This window comes from Manis javanica, chromosome X, assembly GCF_040802235.1.
Source record: "Manis javanica isolate MJ-LG chromosome X, MJ_LKY, whole genome shotgun sequence".
Taxonomy (NCBI): Eukaryota; Metazoa; Chordata; class Mammalia; order Pholidota; family Manidae; genus Manis; species Manis javanica.
In genome coordinates this window covers 113,131,607-113,155,529 of record NC_133174.1, presented here as the reverse complement: position 1 = coordinate 113,155,529, position 23,923 = coordinate 113,131,607, and the positions used below count along the sequence as shown (strand labels likewise).

The 23,923-nt window shown below is 40.6% G+C and overlaps 1 protein-coding gene across 7 annotated transcripts in view; it reads right to left on the bottom strand.

The window, feature by feature from the left end:
- Positions 1-5,424: 5,424 nt before the first annotated feature.
- SMARCA1 (SNF2 related chromatin remodeling ATPase 1) overlaps positions 5,425-23,923 on the bottom strand; it is a 284,916-nt gene continuing 266,417 nt past the window's right edge. For 2 of the 7 annotated variants that reach the window (XR_012127463.1, XR_012127466.1), the window contains 2 exons: positions 11,249-11,418; positions 5,428-10,727 (listed from right to left, as the gene is read on the bottom strand). The gene's annotated coding sequence lies outside the window, so the exon portion shown is untranslated. Of the gene's footprint in view, positions 10,728-11,248; positions 11,419-23,923 lie in introns of all 7 variants that reach the window. The other 5 variants (XR_005060978.2, XR_012127462.1, XR_012127465.1 and 2 more) reach the window with 5 other exon arrangements.

Genomic DNA, 23,923 nt, shown 5'->3' with positions numbered 1-23,923 from the left:
TTGCTTCCCAAATTCAAGCTCTACTACAAAGCCACAGTAATCAAGACAATTTGGTACTGGCACAAGAACACACCCACAGACCAGTGGAACAGATTAGAGACTCCAGACATTAACCCAAACATATATGGTCAATTAATATTTGATAAAGGAGCCATGGCCATACAATGGGGAAATGACAGTCTCTTCAACAGATGGTGTTGGCAAAACTGGACAGCTACGTGTAAGAGAATGAAACTGGACCATTGTCTAATCCCATACACAAAAGTAAATTTGAAATGGATCAAAGACCTGAATGTAAGTCATGAAACCATAAAACTCTTAGAAAAAAACATAGGCAAAAATCTCTTAGACATAAACATGAGTGACCTCTTCTTGAACATATCTCCCCGGGCAAGGAAAACAAAAGCAAAAATGAACAAGTGGGACTATATTAGGCTGAAAAGCTTCTCTACAGCAAAAGACACCATCAATAGAACAAAAAGGTACCCTACATTATGGGAGAATATATTTGTAAATGAAAGATCTGATAAAGGCTTGACATCCAAAATATATAAAGAGCTCACCCACCTCAACAAACAAAAAACAAATAATCCAATTAAAAAATGGGCAGAGGAACTGAACAGACAGTTCTCCAAAAAAGAAATTCAGATGGCCAACAGACACATGAAAAGATGCTCCACATCACTACTTATCAGAGAAATGCAAATTAAAACCACACTGAGATATCACCTCATACCAGTAAGGATGGCTACCATTCAAAAGACAGACAACAACAAATGTTGGTGAGGTTGTGGAGAAAGGGGAACCCTCCTACACTGCTGGTGGGAATGTAAATTAGTTCAACCATTGTGGAAAGCAGTATGGAGGTTCATCAAAATGCTCAAAATAGACTTACCATTTAACCCAGGAATTACACTCCTAGGAATTTACCCTAAGAATGCAGCACTTCGGTTTGAAAAGGACAGATGCACCCCTATGTTTATCGCAGCACTATTTACAATAGCCAAGAATTGGAAGCAACATAAGTATCCATCAGTAGATGACTGGATAAAGAAGATGTGGTACATATACACAATGGAATATTATTCAGCCATAAAAAGTAAACAAATCCTACCATTTGCAACAACATGGATGGAGCTAGAAGGTATTATGCTCAGTGAAATAAGCCAAGAGGAGAAAGACAAATACCAAATGATTTCACTCATCTGTGGAGTATAAGAACAAAGGAAAAACTGAAGGAACAAAACAGCAGCAGAATCACAGAACCCAAGAATGAACTAACAGGTACCAAAGGGAAAGGGACTGGGGAGGATGGGTGGGGAGGGAGGGATAAGGGGGGGAAGAAGAAAGGGGGTATTATGATTAGCATGCATAATGTGGGGGGTGGGAGAAAGGGGAGGGCTGTGCAACACAGAGAAGACAAGTACTGATTCTACAACATTTTGCTATGCTGATGGACAGTGACTGTAATGGGGTTTGTCGGGGGGACTTGGTGTAGGGGAGAGCCTAGTAAACATAATATTCTTCATGTAATTGTAGATTAATGATAACAAAAAAAAAGAGAAAGAAAAGGGGGATTACTCCCTGATAGGATAAAACTAACTGCAAATCAACGATTAATGCATGCTTTACATATCCTTAATTTTGATCTTTTAAAGGGTATCAGATGATCAGCTATGGAAGTACATTTTTCTGATAATATTCCTTTCTCTTAAAAAAAAAAGCAGTTCCTGTGTGGTGATCTCCAATAGGTTCTTCACAATGGTATAAAGGTCATATCAAAGTGTGGGCAAAGTGTTTGTTTGTATTTATACAGAGGATCAAAGCCTAATTTGGCTACCCAGAAAACAAATTAAGATATGATATGAAGAAGAACTTCCAACATCAACATCCTCTGGAAGAGTCATTCCAAAAGATGATCATCAAAAACTTCAACAAAGATCCTGGCGCTGTTGCAGTTGTAGCTCCATTAATCCCACCAGTTCTTGGACTTGCCATTGGAGTGAAGAGGGAGATATCTAAGCTGGCCAGTGCATACAGTAAAACAGCAAATTTGACTGGATCTATACTGTCGGAACTCAACCAAGAATTAGGAGAAGTGCAAGTTGCAGTGCTCCAAAATCGTGTCACTATAGACTACCTACTGTTAAAAGAACATATGGGATGTGAACAGTTCCCAGGAATGTGTTGTTTTAATTTGTCTGATTTTTCTCAAACTATTCAAATTCAGTTAGACAATATCCATCATATCATTGATAAGTTTTCACAAATGCCTAGGGTACCTAACTGGTTTTCTTGGTTTCACTGGATATGGCTGGTAATTGTAGGTCTGCTTTTGTTATGTAGCTGTATTCCTATTCTGTTAATGTGTGTACGCAATTTAATTAGTAGTTTGTTAAAACCTATACATGCTTATGTTACTCTACAAGAAGTTATGTCAAAGAAATAATCAATCTTTCCATGTTTTCTTCCGTCTGCTACCTCTATAGCTTTTCTTCTTCCTTCCTATTTACAGCCCTTTAGTAGAATCCGTGCCTCATATCGAAAATTACCTAGTATCATAATTCTTCCAAGTGGTAAAGATACATCAAGACAAATGCTGGGCATAGAAGCCACAGGGCATAAATCTGCAAAGAAGTAAAAAGCTAACCTTTTCAAAGAATATTGCTTCTCTCTCACTTACCAACTTTACATTTCCCTGTATGGCCCCGGAAGATGGCTGATAAGCCAGAGACAGGTAAGATTCCTCAAGGAAGGAACAACCTAAGACAGGCACAGTCACAGGGGGGCCATCAGGTGAGAAATTGGGGATCAACAGAGGGGAGGCTTAGAACCTCACCCCCCCTGTTTTGAGAGAAATCTTCTGCATCCGTGGATGTTTTGTTGCCCTTGTCTAGCTTGGATTAATACTTAGTCTATAGGCACAGACTTGATCATCTACATTTGCCCTCTTACAGCACTAAATTGTTTTCTACCTTTATCTTGCATCTACCTACCACTTCAGCATTTTATTTAAAATAATAATAATAATAATAAGGGAGAAATGTGGGATTCACATATAAATCAAGTATAAAAATCAAATGAATAATCATATTTGACCTGATTGTTTATAGTTCATGATGCGTGATCAAAACCGAAAGTGTCTGTGATATGACTGCCCTTGCACTGTTCACCATGTAAGAACTTATTCACTATGTAAGAACTTGTTCACCATGTAAGAACTTTTTTGTTATGCTTCAAGATTGGAGACTGTTGAGAATTAGGCTTGGGGTGGATTAATGATTGTGCATTGAGTCCCCTATACAGAATTTTATTGTTGTTAACAACCATTTGATCAATAAATATGAGAGATGCCTGCTCAAAAAAAGAAAAAGTCACTACTAACAAAGGGCTGAAAGCTTGATACATATAACTGGGGAGTTCTGTTACCCATACACTGTTCAGGTTTTTTGAGGTTTTTTTTACACAGAAAGGGGGTTTTGCAACTTAACAGACAAGCTACGATGAACAAGATGTGCAGACTTCAACTAGAAACCTTTAAAGCACTATAATGTGGTTCAGTGTAGCGGATGGTACATGTGTGTCATATAAACTAGGTTCCAGTTCTATCTTCAAAGTCAACTCATTAACAAGAGTAGAAGAAACAACTGAGCAACTGCCAGCTCAAACTCTTGCTGTTTCAGGAAAGTAAATATTAAACGTTTGCACATTATTTTGGTAATTGTTATATGTATTTCAGCAAACAAAATACCCCAAGTCTCACGTCCTTCCTTAGTTCTTAATATTAAATATATAGTACTTACAATTTCCATAAGAATATTGTTTTTAAACTTATCCATTTCTTCTCTAATTTCACCTTGTTCACTAGCAAGAAGATGCTCATGATCCTTCTCTAAGTCCTCCATAGTCTGAAAAAAAAAGCTTAGCTCAGTTACAAACTACCACTTTTCATCTCACATTCTAAATATGTACAATTAAACTTCAAAACTAACCACTCTTAGTATCCAAAGGATGTGCATTACTTATTCTAAACAAATGTATTATAACTAATACATGCAGATCAAAATGCCCACTTAAGAAACTTTTTAAATGTCACATTTGAGTCAAGTATTATTATCATAGAGGCACAACAGTAGTACACTTTCTCGAAACAGCAGGTTAATGAACAGTTAAGGTGAAGGTGGAGCAAAGAAAGAAAGACACTGACAGTCCCACAGAATGAAACACTGTGACTTCAAAGCTCTTTATCAGGTTTTCTAAACATCAGGTAACAACCAACGCACTTATAATGGCTAATAATCTATTTATTCCCTCCATTGGAGGGAACAAAATGATCTGTAATAATGACATTTTTAAGTCATGAAAAACAAACTCCTGTTCTAACTCTCTACTACTCATTCCACAAATAGTGATCTAGTGTGTCCTATATAAAAAGGACTCTGTTAAATGCTGTGGAGGAATCTGAAAATGAATACACAGCCTCTTCCTTGTTCCAGTGAGAATAGATAACATGTAAGTAAAAATGACATGAAAACTTTATGACAGTTAAGGAAACAACTGGCTGTGACTACGTAGTGGGAAGTAAGGCTGATTCTGATTTATTGGCTAAAGAATACGATTTCAGCAGATAAAGAAAAGGGGAACTGGAAAGTATTCTAGGGGCGGAGCATAAGCAAAGCAAGGAAGTAATGGTAGGTTAGTTCAGAGAAAGCAACTCATCTGGAGGCCTGGGAGGGAAGAAGGGGTGTAAGCATTGAGAGTACGAAGGGAGTCTTGTTATGGGGCACACGTTGAATACCTGAGAATTTAAAATGGGCAGCTAATGGCAGGTTTTCAGGAGGGAAGGCGTACATTCTAGAAGATCATATTGCAGAACTGTGAAGGGTGGATTGGAGAAGAGAACAATCAGATAAGAGTTTTAGTAGAACCAGCAGAGAATGATGAGGTCCTGAACTGGGTCAGCGGCAGTGGGAGTTCAAAGAAAGCAGCTCAAGTACAGGTGCAGAGGTAAACACTGCAGGGCCTGGTCATAACTGGATGGGAAGGATACAGGACTCGGAGGAGTCAAAGACAATACTAAACAGTTCATTCTCTGAGTGCTGGCATTTGGTAATAACCTTTGGAAGAATTCTTCTTTGGTACTTTATCAAATCTTCACACCAATTAATAAATGGTTCTCAAGGAGCATTAGAGCAACACTTGTTCTCTACTTGGAAACAATTTTAAGCTAAGTATTTTGTATATACAAAATTCTGAAATCCTTTAAAGAATATTTATTTCAAAACTCTTTTGCTAGTTTACTTACACCAACTCAAGTAGTTTAATAAGAGTGACATATTAACATGCATTTGAACAAGGCAATCAGTAAAAAGAACACCTTCCCACCCCACCCCCACCAAAAAGAAAAAGAAAAGAAAGGGAACGTATAGGATTCCATCACCTCGTGAATAAGTATATACATCTGCGCAAAGTGTCACTCAGCACAATTTGCTAATGTGCAAACGTCACGGATCATTGTCAATTCACAAACCTTTAGCCCTCCTCTGGCTTTTTCCTTCTGTTACACATTTCAACCTTCTCTTAGGGTTATAAGTTTGCATAGAAAGTCATTAATGGTCATTAATGTTCTAAAAGCAAATATTACACTTGAATATAAAAGCAGCCTTCACTAATTACGATGACCTACTTCATATTTAACAATAACTGTTAATACAAGTAAAAGACCTCCAGGAATGATTTATAGACATCCTATTTTCTACTATATCTATCTATAGATAGATAGATAGATAGATATCACTGATCTCCTAAAAACTGATTTCTGAACAAAAAGTCATGATCAAAGTGTCAATCGAAGTATCAATTTTCTTCATGATACGTATACTTCTAGGTAAAACTCCTAGTTAATGGTTCCCTGTTTTAAATGACTGCTACAAGACTATTAACGAATCCTAAAAATAAAAATAAATTTCAGAATTATGTTAAATCCAGAACAATGGATTCAAAATGGAAAGTGGTTAACCATTTACATGTACAGTCTGAATGTCTTTTCCCATAGACTCAGAAAGAAACAATCTTCAACATTTATATGTACATTGTTTTATAAAAATTTATTATGCTACCAAATACAGCAGACCTTTAACAATAGTTCATGTATGTTTACAGTTTTTTTCAGTTTCTGGATCTGAACAATTCCAGCTTGTTGAAGAAGCTTCCATTGCTCTTGAAACAGATTATGCAAATATAAAAGAAAAAAAGTGATAAAGTGTGGCTAACATTTAATATTTAGATAACAATTGTACATTAAGCTTAAAAGGTATACTCTTTAAATCAACATTTGTTAACATTTCCTCTTTAAGAGCTTTTATGACCCAGTTAAGATAATTATGTGCTCACCACTAATACACAAAAACAATATAATAATCCTACCTAATGGCCATTGAATAGGCAGTTTTTCTTTCTTACCAATATGGAAAACATGCTTTAATTCTTTATCTCAAAATTCACAAATGGCCCTGCCAATAATGTGTTTACCACTAGTGGGCAAAAGCTCTATGACAATCCTTCCTAACGGTAAGCATGGAGGAAATATTCCTTCTTAACAATATTCAAAACATGCTTTAATTCTTGGTCATTTCAATATGTACACAGATGGCCCCTTCAATAGTGCTGGCCTTTCTGTTCCTTGACCTAGCCTCCAACAATAATTTTGCCCTCTTCCCAGCGTTAGCCTTTCATGTACATAGTCATACCCCAGACTCTGTCATGTCCCAAAATGGCAGCATCTACATAATATTAATAAGAGCAAAGACTTATATAGGAACTGTGTGTTAGGTACTGTTCTAAACTACTTTAAATAAACTTATTATGTATGATCTCATTTAATGCTCAAAATGACTCTATGAGGTAGGTACTCTTATGGTGTCCCCTTTCATAGGTGAGGAAACTGAGGTACAGAGATGAAAACGTGTCCCTGCTTTCACAGCTAGCACTGGTCAACCGCAATTGGACCCCAAACATTATGGTTCCAGAGTCCAGGCTCTTGACCGCTGTACTACTACACTGCATTTTTTTTCAGCATTTTCCCCCAACATCCAACCTCTATCTCCCTGTTTGTAGTTCACTCCCTTTCTTACTATAGTTCACTACTCTGTCAGGATTAACATCTAATGGTTATCAAATCTTTCACCTTCCCCACCCCGACTCTCATGTCCTCACGTTTCCTCCTCCCCAGCTTCAATTCCATGGTCAATCATTACACCTACGCCCTTGCACAAGACCCTTGCCCCCTTTTCACTTTGTCAGTCTGCGTGGCTAAACTCCTACCCTGGAAAATTCAGCTCTCCAGCTGCTCTGCCACAGCCATGCAAGAGTGGTCTCACTTTACATTCATGATCACTATGACACTAACCTCAGCCGGGCCGCTAATGCTCCGTGGCAATGCTATTTCCCTACTTCATTCACTGGTCCTCTTTCGGGACACAATTCCAGGCCTTCTTCCCTGCCCCCAAAAGGCAACACCTCCTCCACCACCCTAACTCCTAACTGGTGGCCTCACTATTTCACTAAATAAACAGAAGCAATCCGAGGAGTACGTTCAGTCTCCCATCGCTACATCTTCTACACAACTTTACCCATCTGTGCTCATGGAATCTACCTTCTCTCCTGCATTTTTGCATGAGCTACTCCCTACTTGAGACTTGGACACAATAAATTAACTAATTTTAAAGCGAAGGCTGACACCAACATCTAGTTTTTCTTCTTGTTCCTGGAGTTTCTGCATATCTGTATCCCACTCCTGAAGGAAAGGCTGTAAGTGCTGAGCATATTTGAGATGAAGAGTCTGACTGTAAAACATAATAATGAGCACTGTCATACTTCCTAAAGATATGAAAAAATTAGCCTTACTCAAAACAAAACTGATTTGACACACTTTACACCATAACAGGAGAAGTCAGTGACAGCGGAGTTGCAGCTGAAATAGTCTCATGGGAAACAGAAAGATTAAATGAATGAATTACTCTTATTCCAAAAGTATCATTCCTAACTGAATAACACTATCTCACAGGCTTCATTCAACTCTTGAAAACTAATGAGGATTTACTGCACTCTAAATTTTCCAGAAGAGTTCATTTTCTCTAAGAGCAGTTTACTTTTCATTTCTTCTTACTGACAACATATACGTTCTGATATGATAAGTAAACCAATGAGGATACTATACCCATTTATCATAGATTTCCAAACAGGAATATTTCACTTAAACATTTCCCCTCTGTGGCACAACAAAGCCTTTGAAAAAAACAAAGCAGTGGGCACAATTCAGCTAAAATGTACAAATTATTTATAATATAAGATTAACATTTCCCACACAGTTGAATACAGCTATTTATCACAGGAACAATGCTTATTTAAGACCTTTACCTTAGGTTCAGCCAGTGTAGGTCTAGACTGAACATAAATTAATTTTATAGAAAGAAAGCTCAATTGGTATTTGAAAGGGAAGAAAGGTCATCCTTATGGGCTTCTAGGAAATATATCTCAATTCATTCAAGGAGTGAGGTTCCAGAACTAAAGAGTTTATCTGCTTAGAAAAAAAATCAAGCAAAATATATCTTTCACTGGAAAATGCAATATAATAGTACTTGTCTTAAATAATTTGCACCAATGAATGCTAAAAACTGATACAAAAGTCCTCGTGGCTCAAAACACCAACTTTACCTTCATTCTTGTTGTATTTTCCAAACTTGCTCAATTTTTTTGTTAGTGGCTTTGATAGAAGCTTTAGCAATCGTTTCAAACTTCTCTTTGCATGCAAAGCCTGCTTAATTTCAACTATATAGGAAATAGATATTCATTAAAAGTTAATGTTGAAAATTATTTTGCTCCCATATTTTCAAATCAATGTGGGTACATGTTGCCTCAGCAATATACAAAGACATTTAAAATTTATAACACAGGCATTGTAAGTGTAGAATCACTATGCTGTACACCTGAAACTAATATAACATTGTATGAGAATTATGCTCCAAATAGTAAAAATATAAATAAAATTTATAATATGGTCACCATTTCAAAAAGCAAGATTTGCTGACTCTTTTCCGTAAAATAATTCCAGAACCTATATCCCATTTCTAACTTCTCTATCTGCAGATCACCTTCTAATTTAGAGATAATGAAAAGGGGATAAAAATGAAAATATTTTCCATTGTCAAAATGTATATAAAGGACCTCAAAGACAAACTTTAATTTCCCTTGGGAGAAAATGGTTGACAGACAAATTTTTTGAAAATTATAAAATATCCTGCAACTCAGGGACATGTTTAGATGGATTAATGGATTACTACTAGAGCACATCAGGTCAAATGCACAAAAGTATTTTCTTAAAAATATCCCTCAAAAGGATAAAAAAGTAAGGATAATCCTATCACACACTGAGAAAATTATTTCTCAAACGATCTCGGCAGTGATGCTTTTAACAAAAAGCATTTCACTAAAAGAGACAAAAGCCATGGTTGTAAAAGGTCTAGGTTAAACAAATAAATTCAAGAACGTTCAAAAAAAACTTTCATAGAGGTTTTTACATAACACTTTTATCCCTAGGTGTTGCACTTCACAACAACTTCAAATAAAGCTTTGCAAAGCAGATGATTTGAACTTATGAATATATGACCAATAGCTGTTTTCCAGTAATTGCGAAGGATCTGTGCTATAACAAAAATATTTCATACATACAGAATCCACCCACAACAAACAGTTTATCAAACACTCACAAAACACTCTATTTTCTCATTACCAAATAGAGCAAAGCTTTCAAATCATACTTGCTTGTAAGGATGGTCCCTATCAAAGAACCACCAACTGACTCTGACTCTTTGTTCAGTGTATTGTCCACGGATAGTATAACTGACACCTGACAGGACAATATAAAATTTAGAATTTGGGGGATCTGATTATACTTCTCTCACTAGCTGGGAGTGTCGCCTTCAGTTTTCCACTACACAGTTTACTAGAGTAAAAATCACAACAGACGGTTACCTTAGAGGATTCAATTTACACAGCTACTGCATAGAAAGGAACATTGGAAAGTCATGACAAGTAACTAAATTAAGAGAATTTAAAGTTGGCATCAAAAATTGATACCTCACCTCATCTGTGCACACAAAACAGGGCACACTTTTCTCATCAATATTCTAACACAGTACATTAAATGTACATGTGCATAAAATAATACCATCATTCTGACCCCATCATTGTTAGTACCGTTTTCACTTTCCACATCAACAATTCAAAAGGTGAGTAAGGAAACCTATGAACTCAAATCACACTAAATGCTTGTATGAAACCCTATATATGAGAAAAAGGCATTAGAACCAGTCCTGTGGCCCACTACTTAACAATTCCCTTTATAAAAGTTGAATGTTCTAAACAATTGTCTTTAACCACACATATCACCTAAACATACCTGCAAGACTTTCCAGATCCTTCTGTACTTCATCCCTGTGGAGAAGTGACATCAAATATAATTAAGTAACGACATGAAAATAGATGGTACTTGTTTTGAAAGAAATTGTGTCATTCTAGGATTTTACAGAGAAAACTTCTTCTGTGAGCCAAGTTGAGTTGAATCTAGCAGGTGAAAACACTGTACAAACATAACCCTGTATCTTCTTCCTCATCTGTATCCTCAAACGGCCCATTTTGCCCGTGTTCATCAGTTACTGGAGAGTTCCCTGCATTGAAATAAAAGTGGAAAACATTATAAAATGAAGCAGGGCATGGTAGTCAGTTTTCATGGAGGAATATCTCCCTTGTGGAGGCTTTTAGGCTGTTTGCAAACAGACGTTTCTAAAGCAGACATGTGAAAGGAATCATGCGTGTGCAGGTCAGATGAAAAAGGATCAGGGACCAGGACCATGTCACTGGAGACACTATTACAAGCATTTTCAGGGGTGATGTCAGAATAAACCACAGAGCACACCTGTGATATTTTTTAGAAAGAACGACTGCGGACGGCCAGAAGAGCTGCTTCTGTAATCAGCTCTTGTAATCAAGAAGCTTCTGTATCAGCTTCTGTGATCCTGGTCGGGAATGGGAGGATAGAGCAACTGGTGGGCGACCTCCAGCACATGAAACTGCTTTCCACACACATGGATTTTGCTGTTTACAATGTGGAGGACTCAGAAGCAGTGACCCCAGGGGCACCATCCCTGCGCTGCGTGCTGTACCGGCAAAGGTGTCAGATAGACTGTACCTTCGGGGACATCCTCCAGCCCTATGAGCTCTCTCCACTCTTGCATGCCAGAGTCAGAGGCTGCCATGTCCTCAGCCTCCCTCGAGGACTTCTCAGCTTTCTCCAGGTGCTTCCTCCCACCTGGCATCACCTGGAGGTATCTTCCGTGGTAGAAACAACTTGTCCTGCACCTTGTGGGCACAAGCAAGCACACGTTAAAGGAATGGGGACATGGTCAGTGCGGGATGTTGGGCATCGGCCCGGGGCGCAGATCAGACTGTGCGTGTCCTCGTGGCTCCCCTTGGACCAGGAGCGGACAAAGCAGATGGTGACGGCGGCCTCTTCCTCCAGCACCCCACCCACTCCCCGAGGCTGCAACAGAGGGCTGGCACCTGCCCTGGGACATCTGAGTGTCAGGCCCCTGTGCCAGATTCTTACCCCTGTGCTGGGACTGAGGCCACCCCTGCCCCTCGATCCCCAAGGGACAAAGGGCCGGTCTGGGGGCCCGACCGTGGCCATGACAAAAATAAGTGTCCCTCCGTATGGGTGGGGTATAAACCGTTCTGCTCCTGCCTGGGGGCAGTAAGGTCGGAGGGCTTCCCCACACGCCACCATCTGGACCCCAGAACGACCCCTGGGGACGGAAGCATCCCACTGGGTGGCTGGGCAGGAAACGGACGCAGTCGGCTCCTCTGCACCCGCCATGACCCTCACAGAATGCGGGGACGTCGGACACGTGCCACACCCTGGCGGCCCTGCCCTCACGGGCCTCGCCCTGTCCTGTTGGGGCCTCAGAGGACGCTGTGGGGACAGCACCTCAGAGGTTGGCCTAGTCGACCCCACTCCACACCCTGGTCTGCTCACACCTAAGGAGACCCCGCCCACCACCCCCACCATGGCCACGCAGTGCCACTTGCCTGCCTCCACAGCCACCTGGCCTCGCTGAGGAGCCTTCTGGGTCTGCCCCCGCCACACATACTCCACCCCCAGGCCTTCCCTGCACCCCAATCCCTGGCCCTCTGTCTCTCCGTCCTTCCCTCCATCCCTCCCGCCTGCACTGCGCCCTTGCTGATGTTTGCCTGAGGGCCTCGCGTCAGCCAGGAGCCAGCCGCCAGTGAGGGAGCGTTGCCGTTTGGCCGGCACAGCGCGCATGCGGGAGGCGGGGCCTCTGCCAAGCCACGCCCTCTGGAGGGACTACGCTGCTGACTCCGGGCGGAAGCTGGGAGCTGGGGCCAGGGAGATTCCGGTTCCTCTGCTGAGGGATGTCTCACAGATCATCTTTCTGGAAAATCACAGAAGGAATCGGGAGTGTGGAACAGGCGCTTCAGCCTCCACCTTCCCGATGAAGGAGGATCTACCAATTCCAGTCAATCTCCTCCTGGGGTCCTTTCCACCCACCACTGCCCCTCGCAGAGGAACAACCATCCCCCTAAGCATTGTCTGTAAACCACCTCCCTCCGTTTTCCAGGTGTTTGTAAAGGCACATGCATGCATTTGTAAATATGGATGCCTACTGTTGTCTTGTCTGGGCATTACAGTAAATTGGACCACGTTCTGTGCAGTTTTCTGCCACTTCCTTTTCTCCACGCAACATTGTGTCACTACCTGGACCTACATTATTCCACGTAGCCATAGTGCTTCCATCGTCCCTGCTGTAGCACATGCCACTGTGGAACCACTCCTCAATTCACTCATCCATTTTCTTGTCCGTGGACATCTGGATACATCCCATTTTAGAGGCCTTGACCAAAGCAGCCATGTTACAAATATGCTAATGTCTGGCACATGTGCATATATGTTTTGCAGCGTCTAAAGGAGTCAAGGAGTTTAAAGGACTTTAGGCCTTTATTGCTAGGTCACAGGCTAGGTGAGTATTGGGTACAGCCATATTGTTTCCAGCTTAAGACTCCACCAGCAGCTTGAGCTCTGATTGTTCCATAAACTCACCAGTAGTAGGGATAATCAGATATCTTAACATTGCCATTTTAGTGGGTGTAAAATCACATGGGGGTGGGGGGAGGGTCCTCGTTTGCATTTCTCTGAAGGCTAATGAGATTGAGCTCCTTTTTACACTGATCAGCCATTTCAGTTTCCCTCTGCATGACATACCTATGTGGGTGTCATGACCATTTTGTAGTTGGGCAGGGTGAACTTTCTCACACCTTTGTGGAAGAGTTTCATATATTCCAGATATCAGTCTTTATGACAGCATTCTCCTTTGCCTTTTTATTTTCACTTTTCTTTTTTTTCTTTCCTTTTTTATTAAAGTATCATTGATATACAATCTTATGGTGGTTTCACATACACAACACAGTGGTTCAACATTCACCCATATTATCAAGTCCTCACCCCTTCCATTGCGGTCACTATCAACTAGCAAGATGTTACAGAGTCACTAATTGCATTCTCCTGCTGTGCTACCATCCCCGTGGCCTACCTACATTGTGATTGTGAACTGTAGTGTCCCTTAATCCCCTTCTCCCTCCCAACCCACCCTCCCCAACCCCTCCCCTTTGGTAACCACTAGTCCCTTCTCAGTGTCTGTGAGTCTACTGGTACTTTGTTCCTTCTGTTTTGCTTTGTTTTCATACTCCACAAATGAGTGAAGTCATTTGGTATTTGTCTTTCTCCACCTGGCTTTTTTCGCTGAGCATAATACCCTCTAGATCCATCCATGTTGCTGCAAATGGCAGGATTTCTTTTCTTTTTATGGCTGAATAATATTCCATTGTGTATATGTACCATGTCTTCCCTACCCATTCATCTATTGATGCACACTTAGGTTGCTGCTTCCATATCTTGGCTATTGCAAATAGTGCAGCAATAAGCATACAGGTGCATATGTCTTTTTGAGTCAGGGATCTTGTTTTCTTTGGGTAAACTCCTAGGAGTGGAATTACTGGGTCAAATGGTATTTCCATTGTTAGTTTTTTTGAGGAACCTCCATCCTGCTTTCCACCAGAGTTGAACCAATTTACATTGCCACCAACAGTATAAGGGTGGATTCCCTTTCTCTGCATCCTCACCACCATTTGTTGTTTCTTGTCTTTTGGAGAGTGCCCATCCTAATAGGTGTGAAGTGGTATCTCACTGTGGTCTTAGTTCGCATTTCCCCTAGTGATTAGCATAAGCAGGAGCAGGAGGTGGAGATCTTTTCCTGTGCCCATTGGCCATCCCCATTTCTTCTCTGGAGAAGTGTCTGTTTGGGTATTCTGCCCATTTTTTAATTGGGTTATTTTTTTCTTGGGTGTTGAGGCATAAGCGTTCTTTATATATTTTGGATGTTAACCCCTTATTGGCTAAATCATTAAAAACATATTCTCCCATACTGTAGGATGCCTTTTGGTTCTCCTGGTGGTGTCCTTTGCTGTACAGGATTAGTTTGGTGTAGTCCCACTTGTTCATTTTTTGTTTTGTTTCCCTTGCCCGAGGAGACGTGTCCAGGAAAAAGTTTCTCATGTTTATATTCCAAGAGATTTTTGCCTGTGTTTTCTTCTAAGAGTTCCATGGTTTCATGACTTACATTCAGGTCTTTGATCCATTTCAAGTTTACTTTTGTGTATGGAGTCAGACAATAATCCAGTTTTGTTCTCTTACACATAGTTGTCCAGTTTTGCCAGCACCAGTTGTTGAAGAGGCTGTCTTTTCCCCATTGCCTATTCATGGCTCATTTATCACATATTAATCGACCATATATGTGTGGGTTTATATTTGGGCTCTCTGTTTGGTTCCATTGATCTATGGGTCTGTTCTTGTGCCAGTACCAAATTGTCTTGATTACTATGGCTTTGTAGAAGAGCTTGAAGTTGGGGAGCACAATTCCCCTAACTTTATTCTTCCTTCTCAGGATTGCTTTGGCTATTCTAGGTCTTTTGGGCTTCCATGTGAATTTTAGAATGATTTGCTCTAGTTTGTTGAAAAATGCTGTTGGTATTTTGATAGGGATTGCATTGAATCTGTATATTGCTTTAGGTGGGATGGCCATTTTGACAATATTCATTCTTCCTATCCATGAGTATGGGATAGATTTCCATTTGTTGGTGCCTTCTTTAATTTCTCTCGTGAGTTTCAGAGTAAAGGTCTTTCACCTCCTTGGATAGGTTTATTCATAGGTATCTTATTCTTTTCTATGCAATGGTAAATCAAGTTGTTTTCCTGATTTCTCTTTCTGCTCATTTGTTGTTAGCATATAGGAATGTGGCAGATTTATGTGCATTAATTTTGCATCCTGCAACTTTGCTGAATTCAGTTATTGGTTCTAATAGTTTTTTGGTGGAGTCCTTAGGATTTTCTATGTATAATATCATGTTTTCTGCAAATAGTGACAATTTAACTTCTTCCTTACCAATGTGGATGCCTTTTATCTCTTTGTGTTGTCCAATTGCCATGGCTAGGACCTCCAGTACTATGTTGAAAAAGAGCGGTGACAGTGGGTATCCCTGCCTTGTTCCTGATGCCTTTACCTTTTTATTGTAACAAAAATAAGTAATGCAAAGATTATGTTTTCAACCATTTTTAGGCGTACAAATGCAGTGCCATTCCAATACATTCCCACCATTGTGCAGCCATCACCACCATCCATCTCTAGAACTTTTTCATCTTTCGAAACTGAACCTCTGTACCCCCATTATATGCTTATTCCCCATTCCCACCTCCTCCCAACCCCTGGCAGCCACCTTTTTGCTTGCAGTCTCTGTGAACTTGTCTACTCTGCATGCCTCATGTATACACTCTTTGTCCTTTAATGACGAGCATATTTCACAGAGCATGATGTCTTCAAGACTCATCCGTACTGCAGCCTGCATCAAAATGTCCTTCCTTTTTAAGGCACAAGTAATAATCCCCTGTAGGCATATACTACGTTTGTGCTGGTGGGGTGGGTGGGAGGGATGTTGGCTTTTAGTTTTTTGTGTTTTTTTCCGTGTTTTTGTTTTAACCAGTCATCTGTTGACAGACACTTGGATTGCATCTGCTTTGACCTATTGCAAATAATGCTGCTTGAACACAGGCATGCAGACCTGTTTCACTCTCTATATCTGTTGGACTGTCTTTTGTCACTTTTTTTAGGTAGATACCTGGAAGTGGAATTGCGGGATCCGATGGTAGTTCTAGTCTTAAGTTTTATAATGATCCATACACCATTCTCCATAGTGGCTCTACCAGTTTACAGTCTCACCAACAGTGAACAGGGGGACCCTTTTCTCACATCCATGCCAACACTGGTTATTGTGGGCTTTTTGATTACAGACATCCTAATGAGCTTCAAGTGGTATGTCACTGTGGTTTTGATTTGCATTTCCCTGTTGATTAGTCATGTTGACCCTCTTTTCCTGTGTTTCATTACCATTTGTGTACTTCTTTGGGGAAATGTCCATTTAAGTCCTTTGTCAATTGTTCAGTCAGGTTGTTTACTTCTTGGTCGTGGTGGCGGTTGCGGTTGAATTGTAGGGGTTCTGTATATGCTCAGGATTTTGATCGCATAACAGATAGGTTAATTGCAATTATTCTCCTCCATTCCATGGATTTACTGTTCTCTCCACGGATAATGTCCTTTCATGCACAAAAGTTTTCAATTTTGATGTAATCCAATTTATCTTTTCATTTTTCTTCCTTTTCTTTTCTTGCCTCTGGGGCCTCTTAAAATAAAGTTGTATTAACCCTAAGGTTTTCTTTAATTTTGTAACTTTTTATTAAGTTATTATTAATATACACTCTTACGAAGGTTTCACATGAAAAAACAATGTGGTTACTACACTCACCCATATTATCAAGTCCTCCCTCATACTCCATTGCAGTCACTGTCCATCAGTGTAGTAAGATGCCACAGAGTCATTACTTGTCTTCTCTGTGTTACACTGTCTTCCTCACGATCCCACCCCACCATGTGTGCCAATCATAATACCCCTCAATTCCTTTCTCCCTCCCTCCCCACCTGCCTTCCCATACCCTTCCCCTTTCATAACCACTAGTCCCTTCTTGGAGTCTGTGAGTCTGCTTGCTGTTTTGGTCCTCCAGTTTTGCTTTGCTGTTACACTCCACAAATGAGGGAAATCATTTGGTACTTGGGCTTCTCCACCTGGCTTATTTCACTGAGCATAATATCTTCCAGCTCCATCCGTGTTGTTGCAAATGTTAGGATTTGTTTCTTTCTTATGGCTGGATAGTATTCTATTGTATATATGTACCACATCTTCTTTATCCATTTATCTACTGATGGACACTTAGGTTGCTTCTATATCTTGGCTATTGTAAATAGTGCTGCAGTAAACATAGGGGTGCATATGTCTTTTTGAATCTGAGAAATTATATTCTCTGGGTAGATTTCTAAGAGTGGAATTCCTGGTTCAAATGGTATTTCTATTTTAGTTTTTTGAGGAACCTCCACATTGCTTTCCACAATGGTTGAACTAGCTTACATTCCCACCAGCAGTGTAGGAGGGTTCCCCTTTCTCAACATCCTCGCTAGCATTTGTTGTTCTTAGTCTTTTCAATACTGACCATCCTAACTGGTGTGAGGTGATATCTCATGGTGGTTTTAATTTGCATTTCCATGATAATTAGTGATGTGGAGGATCTTTTCATGTGTCTGTTGGCCATCTGAATTTCTTCTTTGGAGAAGTGTCTGTTCATATCCTCCGCCCATTTTTTAAGCAGGTTGTTTGCTTTTTGGTTGTTGAGGCGTGTGATTTCTTTATATATTTTGGATGTTAACCCCTTGTCAGATATGTCAGTTACAAATATATTCTCCCATACTGTAGGATGCCTTTTGGTTCTTTAATGGCGTCTTTTGCTGTACGGAAGCTTTTTGGTTTGATCCAGTCCCATGTGTTCATTTTTGTTTTTGTTTCCCTTGCTTGAGGAGATGCATTCAGGAAAAAGTTGCTCTTGCTTATATTCAGGAGATTTTTGCCTATTTTGTCTTCTAAGAGTTTTATGGTTTCATGACTTACTTTCAGGTCTTTGATCCATTTTGAGTTTACTTTTGTGTATGGGCTGAGACTATAATCCAGTTTCATTATCTTGCATGTAGCTGTCCAGTTTTGCCAACACAAGTTGTTGAAGAGGCTGTCATTACCCCCATTGTATGTCCATGGCTCCTTTATCATATATTAATTGAGCATATATGATTGGATTTATATCTGGCTCTCTATTCTGTTCCATTGGCCTATTGTTCTGTTCTTGTGCCAGTACCAAACTATCTTGATTACTGTGGCTTTGTAGTAGAGCTTGAAGTTGGGGAGCGTAATCCCCCCAGCTTTATTCTTTTTTCTCAGGATTGCTTTGGCTATTTGGGGTCTTTTGTGGTTCCATGTGAATTTTAGAATGATTTGCTCTAGTTTGTTGAAGAATGCTGTTGGTATTTTGATAGGGATTGTGCTGAATCTGTAGGATGCTTTAGGTGGGATGGCCATTTTGACGATATTAATTCTTCCTATCCATGAGCATGGGATGTGTTTCCATTTATTGTTGTCTTCTTCAATTTCTCTCATGAGTGTCTTATAGTTTTTAGGATATAGATCTTTCACTTACTTGGTTAGGTTTATTCCTAGATATTTTATTCTTTTTGATGCAATTGTGAATAGAATTGTTTTCCTGATTTCTCTTTCTGCTAGTTCATTGTTAGTGTATAGGAATGCAACAGATTTCTGTGTATTAATTTTGTATCCCACAACTTTGCTGAATTCAGATATCAGTTCTAGTAGTTTTGGAGTGGATTCTTTAGGGTTTTTTATGTGCAATATCGTGTCATCTGCAAAGAGTGACAGTATAACTTCCTCTCTACCAGTCTGGATGCCTTTTATTTCTTTGTTTTGTCTGATTGCCGTGGAGAGGACCTCCAGAACTATGAAGAATAAAAGTGGGGAGAGTGGGCCTCCTTGTCTTGTTCCCGATCTTAAAGGAAAGGCTTTCAGCTTCTCGCTGTTAAGTATGATGTTGGCTGTGGGTTTGTCGTATATGGCCTTTATTATGTTAACCCTAAAGCTTTCATAAAAGTTTTCCCCTATATCTTCTTATAATGGTTTTTATATGTTATTTTGCAATTTTGAATTTTGTTCATGTGGAGTTATTTTTTGTGCGTGCTCTCAGGTACAATTCCAATTGTGCTTTTCCTCCCATGGAAAAAAATTACTGTACCATCCTCATTCACTGAATGGGGTACAGCTCCCCCCACTACCAGCTATGCCAAGTCTGTCATATGTCAAGTAAGTTGCTGTATGTCCCCCATTCTGCTTCTCTAGCCTGTTCCACCAGTCAACTAATTTACCCTGTGCCAAAACCACAGCCTGTAATAAAATGAAGATTCCAGGTCAGATCTGTCAAACTCTGAATCCTCAGGCTTTGCCTACACTATGATGCCTAAGACCCCTTAGTGATTCCTCAGCACCCCCACGAGAGGGTCTACCTTACACTTGAGGACCCTTAGCCTCTCACCTCATTTAACTTCCCTTTTTTTCTCTCCATCCTGAGCTACCTGCAGTTTCCTCAAGTGCACCACTGCTGTTTCATGCCACTGAGTCTTTGAACAAGCTCAGCCGACTTCTCGGTTCGACTCTTGGTTGGCACTCTTTCTTTTGCCTACCACTGTGACTTGTGCAGACCCTCTCCTCTCACGGCACTATATTAACCAATTATCTGTGTACTAATGGGACTGTACTATTTTGCCCCAGTTTGACTATGCTTGAAACCCGTATGATTCTACTAAGCAGATTTAGAATTCATAATTCAAAGTGATCACTGTGTATGCCTTCTTCTTTATAATTTAAGAGACTGGAGATCAAAGGGTGCAAATATTTACTCAAGCTCACAGAGCTCCCCAGTAGATTTGGGGTCAGACCTCTGGTATTTTGACCCATTGCTCTCCCCTGACCCTCCCCTGTCACTGTTCTGTCTTACTTGGCTGCTCAGGAAATAAAGCACATCTTCAGCTATGAATCATGATCTCTAGTGGTGTTTGCATCTTCCAGTAACACAGAGAATGAATGCTTCGTAGAGTGTAACTGTAGACACTGAAGTCTCTTGTAAAGTTGTCGTTTCCACTGTAAATTTCCAAACCAGCTACCCGAGGGAGGTACTACCTTTGCCATTCTGGAGTGCAACTAAACGTTACAAAACGATGGAACTTACGAAACCCATGGAAGAGTTCATGCAGACCAGGCCAGATGAACAGAAAAAGGGGACATTCTGGATAGAACACAGATCAGTAGTTCGACAACCTGAAAGTAGCGCACATCTGAATTTTCAGGAATATTCTGATTCTTTATGTCTGGAGTGAGGACAGGGATCTGGATTTGTAAGAAGCTCCCACCAGGGATTTGGGTAATTAATAAAGGTAATGTGTAAGGTGCGTGCCGTGGCAGGTCCTGTATCTACCTAACCATTCTGTCCCTCCCCCTTCCATCCTTACTAACAGAGCCTTGACCCCTTTGCACAGAGAGGTGGGCACGTGACCCAGTTCAGCCCCTGGAATGGCATGATACATGTCCCAGATGATGCTGGTGGCATTTCTGGGAACGCTTCATGAACTGACTCCTCCCTTTGAACTTTCCCCTTTGTTCTGCCGGGAATACAGATACAACGCTTGTGATCTTAGAGGCAAGAGCCAGGTTTAGGGGTGGAGAGGCAGGAAGGGGAGAACTTGGCTCCTTGAGCTGTAGTATCAGCCCTGAATTGTCTCTTCTGCCTGTGTGTTAACTGGAATACATGAAACCCCTGTTTGTCTAAGCCTCTATATGAAGTGCAGTCAAATGCAATTCATAATAATAGAACAGAGCATAACCGAAATTTATTTTCACCCGGCTTGCTTCAAGTATGGTGGACTATCACTGTAACGTTTAAACCTGAACATGTTTAATGAATCAAAACTCGTTCATTTATTTCTCCTGCAACACTACCGGGAAAGTGAACAGGTCCTCTTGGTGGGCTTTATCCATGCACTCTGACAGGTAGGGACCCCAGCTGTTGGAAACTCTGCCACCTTCAACGTGGGTCTTCCACGGGCACCCCAAAGGTGGCCTGCCTTGCAGTTTGCTAGAAGGGGGAAAGAGCACGGAGATGCACCAGGTGCGAGGGATTTAATGACCTTGGCCTGGCAGTGGCACACGCCATTTCTGATGATATTCCATTGTCTAGGTTTCAGTCACATGGTCACACCTAACAGCAAGGAAAACTGGGAAATGATGCCTAGATGGGGGCCCAGGAAAGAGAGGGGAACAAGGATTTAAGTGAGGAGCTAGGAGTCCCTGGGATCTTTGCCTTTCCAAAATTAATGTAAAACTTGACTTTGGTGGTGGGTCTTTTTAAAGAAAAACTCACAAAGATGCTCTACGCATGAACTGAAAATCCAGCAAGAAATTAAACAAGGTCTTGCCACTAATGAACTGTGAGACGTTGGGTGAATTGCTTGACTTCTCCAAGCAGCTTTCTTGCTATCTTGAAGGCATTATTACAGTATTTGTCTCATGATGTTTTGGATGAAATGAAGTGAAATAACACATAAAGGCTCTTATAGGCACTCAATAATGTAGAGTCAGCATTCAGTCATTAATAATAGTACAATTATATTAATGTTTATGCTTAATCATATCAAATCATAGGCATGATTATACTATAATAATTATTGTATGGTCATTATTATGGCCGCTGTTTTAGCCACTGGTATACAATTTCCTGAATACCAAGCACAGAATGGAAACTAGGGCCTCCTGTACATGTCATAGCATGAAAAATTACTGTTTTCATCACCAGAAACTACATACAATACTTTACTAATAAATGTGTATGTGAAATGGGACATGCAACATATATTTCAAATGTAAGATTTACTTAGAATATGTCACATGCCACAGGGCATTCTTATTCTTTAAGGCAATATTTCTCCAAAAGATGACAGATATTTGAATAAAAGGAAGACTCTGCGTGAAGTCTGGCTGACCACTCTCTCTTGTTTTTCTTTCCCCTCCCGCTGTCCATCTGTCCCCCTTTGGCTTCCATAGCTGCCTATTCCTCCTTCTATCCTCTTCCATTCTGGCAACTCCTCAGTACCTTCACTTGCTCCTTCTCATCAAATGAACCCTCACATGATGGCTTTCCTCAGGACTTGGTTCTCTTCTCAGTTTTCACCTTTTCCCTAACATTTCCTTATAAGCCCATGGTTTCAATTAGCACTTACTTCAGTTTCTCAATGTGTGGCACTTGGTTCCACACACTTTGTCAGGAACACGGGACGGGGAGTGTTAAAATCCAGATTCCTTGGCTCTGTACAAGTCCTTCCCAATCAACTCAGTGGGTGGGCCCTGGGAATGTGCCCTGAGAATTAAATAAATCCTCCAGATTGCTCTCAACCCCACTAAAGTTGGAACCACTGCATCTGTCAAGGAGGGCCTGGCTGACATTAACAATGGCAGCTCAACATCGCCATCTGGTGGCTTCCTGACACCATTGCCTTAGTTTTGCAAGCGCAGCCCATGGATGTTGGGAAACTATTAAAAATCCGAAAAAAAGGAAAGAAATAGGAACCGAGGACATTAATGGAGAATCTGATCCAGGAATAACCAAGATTGAGTTATAACACCTTTTGACTTTTCTAACACCAAAGTTGACCTTGTCTGTATTTAACTTTAAAGGGGGAATCAAATTGAGGCCTTTCGATTCTCATCCAACTGCCTGAAAACCCAGGTGTTGGATGACCACTGTCTGTAGACCAGGCTTTGATTTCCCACAGGGGTACCCAGAGGATTTAAATGAATTTTCAAGCTGTCCTTCCAGAGGCTAGCCAATGAGGAGCATTCCACTTTCCAAAAGTAGTTTAATATGGAGCACTCTTAGTTAACTTAAATTCTACTGTCAAGTCTCTCGTTTAGTCATAAAAGTGATACACGCCCACAGCGAAATAATTTTTATAAAAAAATAGTTTTGCAGGTGATGAAACCCATGCTTCATTCCACTACTCAGACATGCTATACAATTTGACATGGGGAGAATATTCTTCTCCCTCCCTCTCTCTCCCTTTCCCCTACTTGTTTTTTAATTTTTGATATTTCAGGTTTTTGCACCTGCCTTAATTTGCTGCCAGTTCTATAATATTCTTTCCCCTGTTTTCACTCATGCATTTTGCTTCTTCCAGACAGGACCTGGGAGCAAAGCTTCAATATTTCATTCAGTCTGATCGCACTTTCACACTGCCTACCTCAAGTAATAGGTTAATGCTAAGCCAACATTTGGTGTTTTACTTCATATTCTCTTCCTTGTAATGCTCAGCATCTCATTGGCTCTTGCAAGCACACCAGTGTAATTGGGTGACGGGTGATGGATGATGACCACTCAGTGGGGTAAGAACAGTCTCTTCGACAAGGGCCTCTGGGACAACTGTACATCCACACGCAAATGAATAACCTGGGACACCAGGGTCACACCATACACAAAAAGTCACTCACTCAAAATGGACCCAAACACCTAAATGTAAGAGCTAAAATTCTAAAACTCCTGGAAGGAAACATAGGAGAAAAGCTCCATGGACCTTGGACTGCACAATGATTTCTTAAATATTAGCCCAAAGCAAAAGCAACAAAAGAAAAAATTAGACAAATTGGCCTTGGTCATGCAAAATGAAAATCCTTTTTGCATTAAAAGACACAACCAAGGGCCAAGGGGAAGGAAAGGTCTCCCACAAAGTGGGAGAAAACATTGGCAAATTGT